Source organism: Arachis hypogaea, chromosome 3 (assembly GCF_003086295.3).
Source record: "Arachis hypogaea cultivar Tifrunner chromosome 3, arahy.Tifrunner.gnm2.J5K5, whole genome shotgun sequence".
NCBI classification, from domain to species: Eukaryota; Viridiplantae; Streptophyta; class Magnoliopsida; order Fabales; family Fabaceae; genus Arachis; species Arachis hypogaea.
In genome coordinates, this window is record NC_092038.1 from 26,832,592 (window position 1) to 26,839,672 (window position 7,081).

Genomic DNA, 7,081 nt, shown 5'->3' on the forward strand with positions numbered 1-7,081 from the left:
AAACAACAATCAACAACATCACAATCACATGAATTATCTCAAATTGCATTATTAAAAGAAAACAAAAGAACAAGAATATCTCAATTACAAAACCTAGAGACAAAATAAGAGAAATTACAACAAGAGGATAGGGATAGAAAGAAGAACCAAAGTGTAGCAATCACCACTTGAAGGTAGAAGTAGAAGGAGACTTGAATTAAACCTAGAATTATGAGATCCTAATCTAACCCTAATTCCTAATCCTAGAGAGAAGTGAGAGCTTCTCTCTCTAAAACTAACTCTAACTCCTAAAACTAAGCTAATGATCAAAAGTATCTAAAAGTATCCTGATTCCCCTTCAATACTTGACTTAAATAGCATCAGAAATGAGTTGGATTGGGCCCACATGGCTCCTAAAATCGCTGGCCACATGTTGCATTAAGTGAACCAGATGGCAGCAACGGCGCGCGCGCGCAAAGTGCGCGTGCGCGCCCCTGAACGCGAAGCAACATATGGCAAATTTTATATCATTTCGAAGCCCCGGATGTTAGCTTTCCAACCCAACTGGAACCGCATCATTTGGACCTCTGTAGCTCAAGTTATGGTCAATTAAGTGCGAAGAGGTCGGCTTGGCAGCTTTCCGGTTCTTTCATTTCTTCATGAGTTCTCCAACTTTACATGCTTTTTTCTTCATTCCCTTGATCCAATCTTTGCCTCCTAAATCTGAAATCACTTAACAAACATATCAAGGCATCTAATGGAATCAAGGTAAATTACATTTGGCTATTTTAAGACCTAAAAAGCATGTTTTCACTCTTAAGCACAATTAAAGGAGAATATACAAAACCATGCTATTTCATTGAATAAATGTGGGTGAAAGGTGATAAAATCCCCTAAAATCAATACAAGATAAACCCTACAAATGGGGTTTGTCAATACTCAGAGCCATGTTGGAACCTCCCAACACCAAACTTAGAGTTTGAATGTGGGGGTTCAACACCAAACTTAGAGTTTGGTTGTGGCCTCCCAACACCAAACTTAGAGTTTGACTGTGGGGGCTCTGTTTTTGAGAGAAGCTCTTCATGCTTCCTCTCCATGATGACAGAGGGATATCCTTGGGCCTTAAACACCAAGGATTCTTCATTCACTTGAATGATCAACTCTCCTCTATCAACATCAATCACAGCCTTTGCTGTGGCTAGGAAGGGTCTGCCAAGGATGATGGATTCATCCATGCACTTCCCAGTCTCTAGGACTATGAAATCAGTAGGGATGTAATGGTCTTCAACTTTAACCAGAACATCCTCTACAAGTCCATGGGCTTGTTTTCTTGAGTTGTCTGCCATCTCTAGTGAGATTTTTGCAGCTTGTACCTCAGAGATCCCTAACTTCTCCATTACAGAGAGAGGCATGAGGTTTACACTTGACCCTAAGTCACACAAGGCCTTCTTGAAGGTCATGGTGCCTATGGTACAAGGTATTGAAAACTTCCCAGGATCCTGTCTCTTTTGAGGTAATTTCTGCCTAGACAAGTCATCCAGTTCTTTGGTGAGCAAAGGGGGTTCATCCTCCCAAGTCTCATTTCCAAATAACTTGTCATTTAGCTTCATGATTGCTCCAAGGTATTTAGCCACTTGCTCTTCAGTGACATACTCATCCTCTTCAGAGGAAGAATACTCATCAGAGCTCATGAATGGCAGAAGTAAGTCCAATGGAATCTCTATGGTCTCAGTTTGAGCCTCAGATTCCCATGGTTCCTCATTGGGGAACTCATTGGAGGCCAGTGGACGCCCAGTGAGGCCTTCCTCAGTGGCGTTCACTGCCTCTTCCTCCTCTCCAAATTCGGCCATGTTGATGGCTTTGCACTCTCCTTTTGGATTTTCTTCTGTATTGCTTGGAAGAGTACTAGGAGGGAGTTCAGTAATTTTCTTGCTCAGCTGACCCACTTGTGCCTCCAAATTTCTAATGGAGGACCTTGTTTCGGTCATGAAACTTTGAGTGGTTTTGATCAGATCAGAGACCATGGTTGCTAAGTCAGAGGTATTCTGCTTAGAACTCTCTGTCTGTTGCTGAGAAGATGATGGAAAAGGCTTGCTATTGCTAAACCTGTTTCTTCCACCATTATTATTGTTGAAACCTTGTTGGGGTCTCTGTTGATCCTTCCATGAAAAATTTGGATGATTTCTCCATGAAGGATTATAGGTGTTTCCATAGGGTTCTCCCATGTAATTCACCTCTTCCATTGAAGGGTTCTCAGGATCATAGGCTTCTTCCTCAGATGAAGCTTCTTTAGTACTGCTTGGTGCATTTTGCATTCCAGCCAGACTTTGAGAAATCATATTGACTTGTTGAGTCAATATTTTGTTCTGAGCCAATATGGCATTCAGAGTGTCAATCTCAAGAACTCCTCTCTTCTGACTAGTCCCATTGTTCACAGGATTTCTTTCAGAAGTGTACATGAATTGGTTATTTGCAACCATTTCAATCAGCTCTTGAGCTTCTGTAGGCGTCTTCTTCAGATGAAGAGATCCTCCAGCAGAGTTATCCAAAGACATCTTGGACAGTTCAAAGAGACCATCATAGAAAATACCTATGATGCTCCATTCAGAAAGCATATCAGAAGGACACTTTCTGATTAATTGTTTGTATCTTTCCCAAGCTTCATAGAGGGATTCTCCTTCCTTCTGTCTGAAGGTTTGGACTTCCACTCTAAGCTTACTTAATTTTTGAGGTGGAAAGAACTTTGCCAAGAAGGCATTGACTAGCTTTTCCCAAGAGTCCAGGCTTTCTTTAGGTTGTGTGTCCAACCATGTTCTAGCTCTGTCTCTTACAGCAAAAGGGAATAGCATAAGTCTGTAGACCTCAGGGTCAACCCCATTAGTCTTGACAGTGTCACAGATTTGCAAGAATTCAGCTAAGAACTGATGAGGATCTTCCAATGGAAGTCCATGGAACTTGCAATTCTGTTGCATTAGAGAAACTAATTGAGGCTTAAGCTCAAAGTTGTTTGCTCCAATGGCAGGGATAGAGATGCTTCTCCCATAGAAGTCGGGAGTAGGTGCAGTAAAGTCACCCAGCACCTTCCTTGCATTGTTGGCACTGTTGTTTTCGGCTGCCATATGTTCTTCTTCTTTGAAGAATTCGGTCAGGTCCTCTAAAGAGAGTTGTGCTTTGGCTTCTCTTAGCTTTCTCGTCAAGGTCCTTTCAGGTTCAGGATCAGCCTCAACAAGAATGTTTTTGTCTTTGCTCCTGCTCATAAGAAAGAGAAGGGAACAAGAAAATGTGGAATCCTCTATGTCACAGTATAAAGATTCCTTTAGGTGTCAGAGGAAAATAAAAGTAGAAGACAGAAGTAGAAAATTCGAACTTATCAAAGGAGATGGAGTTCGAATTTTGCATTAAGGGATAGTGTTAGTCCATAAATAGAAGGATGTGAGAAGGAGGGAAGTAATTTTCGAAAATTAAGTAAAAGATTTTGAAAACATTTTTGAAAACACTACTTGATTTTCGAAAATGAAAGTGGGAAAGAGATCAAGTGATTTTTGAAAAAGATTTTGAAATTAGAAATCAAAAAGATTTGATTGAAAACTATTTTGAAAAAGATGTGGTTAAGAAGATATGATTGGTTTTAAAAAAATGTGATTGAGAAGATATGATTTGAAAAACATTTTAAAAAATATTTGATTTTGAAAATTAGAAACTTGACTAACAAGAAAAGATATGATTCAAACATTAAACCTTTCTCAACAGAAAAGGCAACATACTTGAAATGTTGAATCAAATCATTAATTGATAGTAAGTATCTTTGAAAATGGAAAGAAATTGATTTTGAAAAAGATTTGATTGAAAAATTGATTTGAAAAAGATTTGATTTTGAAAAACTTTGAAAACTTGAAAAAAAAATCTGATTTGAAAACAAAATCTTCCTCCTTTAGCCATCCTGGCGTTAAACGCCCAGAATGGTGCACATTCTGGCGTTTAACGCCCAAAACTATACCTCTTTGGGCGTTAAACGCCCAACCAGGTACCCTGGCTGGCGTTTAAACGCCAGTCTGTCCTTCTTCACTGGGCGTTTTGAACGCCCAGCTTTTTCTGTGCAATTCCTCTGCTGAATATTCTGAATCTTCAATTCTTCTGTATTATTGACTTGAAAAGACACAAATTACAAATATTTTTGGATTTTTAATAATCAAAATGCAACTAAAATCAAATAACAATGCATGCAAGACACCAAACTCAGCAGTTTGTATACTATTGACACTAATGAGAATGCATATGAGACACATAAACACTCAAGTCAAGAGAATTCAAAGATCAGAATAAGAAATCATCAAGAACAACTTGAAGATCCTTAAGACACATGAATGGATGCATATAATTGACACCAAACTTAAAATGAAACACTAGACTCAAACAAGAAATATTTTTGGTTTTTATGATTTTTTGATTTTTTTTTGTGCTTTTTCGAAAATTAAGTGGAAAAAGGTACCAAAATTCTTAATGAGAATTCCAGGAATCAGTGCAATGCTAGTCTAAGACTCCGGTCCAGGAATTAGTCATGGCTTCACAGCCAGCCAAGCTTTCAAAGAAAGCTTCGGTCCAAAACACTAGACATGGCCAATGGCCAGCCAAGCCTTAGCAGATCACTGCTCCAAAAGCAAGATTGATAAAAATCAACAAGCTCTTGTGATGATAAGTTGAAACCTCGGTCCAATGAGATTAGACATGGCTTCTCAGCCAGCCAGACCTCAACAAATCATCATGAAACTCTAGAATTCTTCTTCAAGAATTTCGAAAAAAATAAATACCTAATCTAAGCAACAAGATGAACCGTCAGTTGTCCAAACTGAACAATCCCCGGCAACGGCGCCAAAAACTTGGTGCGCGAAATTGTGAACATTACTTTTCACAACTCTCATAATCCCCGGTCATGAACCCCAAAAACTTGGTGTTCAATACCATGGCATTAACACAACTTCGCACAACTAACCAGCAAGTGCACTGGGTCGTCCAAGTAATAAACCTTACGCGAGTAAGGGTCGATCCCACGGAGATTGTTAGTATGAAGCAAGCTATGGTCATCTTGTAAATCTTAGTCAGGCAAACTCAAATGGATATAGTGATAGACGCATAAAACACAAAGATAAAGATAGAGGTACTCATGTAATTCATTGGTAGGAACTTCAGATAAGCGCATGAAGATGCCTTCCCTTCCGTCTCTCTGCTTTCCTACTGTCTTCATCCAATCCTTCTTACTCCTTTCCATGGCAAGCTTATGCAAGGGTTTCACCGTTGTCAGTGGCTACCTCCCATCCTCTCAGTGAAAATGTTCCTATGCTCTGTCACAGCATGGCTAATCATCTGTCGGTTCTCGGTCAGGCCGGAATAGAATCCAGTGATTCTTTTGCGTCTGTCACTAACGCCCCGCCTGCTAGGAGTTTGAAGCACGTCACAGTCATTCAATCATTGAATCCTACTCAGAATACCACAGACAAGGTTAGACCTTCCGGATTCTCTTGAATGCCGCCATCAGTTCTAGCCTATACCACAAAGACTCTGATCTCACGGAATGGTTGGCTCGGTTGTCAGGCGAGCACTCGGTTGTCAGGCGATCAACCATGCATCGTGCAATCAGGAATCCAAGAGATATTCACCCAATCGAAGGTAGAACGGAGGTGGTTGTCAGTCACACGTTCATAGGTGAGAATGATGATGAGTGTCACGGATCATCACATTCATCAAGTTGAAGAACAAGTGATATCTTAGAACAAGAACAAGCGGAATTGAATGGAAGAACAATAGTAACTGCATTAATACTCGAGGTACAGCAGAGCTCCACACCTTAATCTATGGTGTGTAGAAACTCCACCGTTGAAAATACATAAGAACAAGGTCTAGGCATGGCCATGAGGCCAGCCTCCCAATGATCTAAGATAGCATAACAATGAAGATAGCTACCCCTCGATATCTCAATACAATAGTAAAAGGTCCTACTTATAGAAAACTAGTAGCCTAAAGTTTACAGAAATGAGTAAATGACATAAAAATCCACTTCCGGGCCCACTTGGTGTGTGCTTGGGCTGAGCAATGAAGTATTTTCGTGCAGAGACTTCTCTTGGAGTTAAACGCCAGCTTTTATGCCAGTTTGGGCGTTTAACTCCCATTTTGGTGCCAGTTCCAGCGTTTAACGCTGGGATTTCTGAGGGTGACTTTGAACGCCGGTTTGGGCCCTCAAATCTTGGGCAAAGTATGGACTATCATATATTGCTGGAAAGCCCAGGATGTCTACTTTCCAACGCCGTTGAGAGCGCGCCAATTGGGCTTCTGTAGCTCCAGAAAATCCACTTCGAGTGCAGGGAGGTCAGAATCCAACAACATCTGCAGTCCTTTTTAGTCTCTGAATCAGATTTTTGCTCAGGTCCCTCAATTTCAGCCAGAAAATACCTGAAATCACAGAAAAACACACAATCTCATAGTGAAGTCCAGAAAAGTGAATTTTAACTAAAAACTAATAAAAATATACTAAAAACTAACTAGATCATACTAAAAACATACTAAAAACAATGCCAAAAAGCGTACAAATTATCCGCTCATCACCTACCCAATCACACCACTAATATAACACCTCATTAACACTATTAATTACACATACTAGAAACGAAAAAAGACAAAAAAAACACCTATCATGGTCCAATAATATGCACAGTCCCTTTCGTAACGCGTCAATTTAAAAGCATGCCATATACAGACCGCATCACATGGTGATTTTGCCCGTCAGCACCACATAACCTCCCTTTAAATTAATGCTTATGATTGCTTATCTTAATTTTTTATTGATATATATGTCTTCTCTCACATCGTTTATGACAACCCTTACTTCTCACTATGTCCAAACTTAAACGATTCACATATATTCTATACAAGTTACTCAGTTTATGTCCACGGAACCTTGGGGTTGAGTATGTTTGGGTTATGTCTCTTTTTATTTAAACATTTTAAAATCTTATAAATGATTTACTTGTCAACACATCAGTTTATGTTTGAGAGCTGTGATATATTCGTGATAACTCGGCCATAACCAACCTATATCTCAGATATTATT

At 39.7% G+C, this 7,081-nt stretch overlaps 1 non-coding gene across 1 annotated transcript; it reads left to right on the top strand.

Moving 5' to 3' along the window:
* Window positions 1–2,588: 2,588 nt before the first annotated feature.
* LOC112793848 (small nucleolar RNA R71) lies at window positions 2,589–2,696 on the top strand. The gene has a single exon (XR_003198540.1). It is a non-coding gene; the product is annotated as a small nucleolar RNA R71 (small nucleolar RNA).
* The last annotated feature ends 4,385 nt before the right edge of the window (window positions 2,697–7,081 follow it).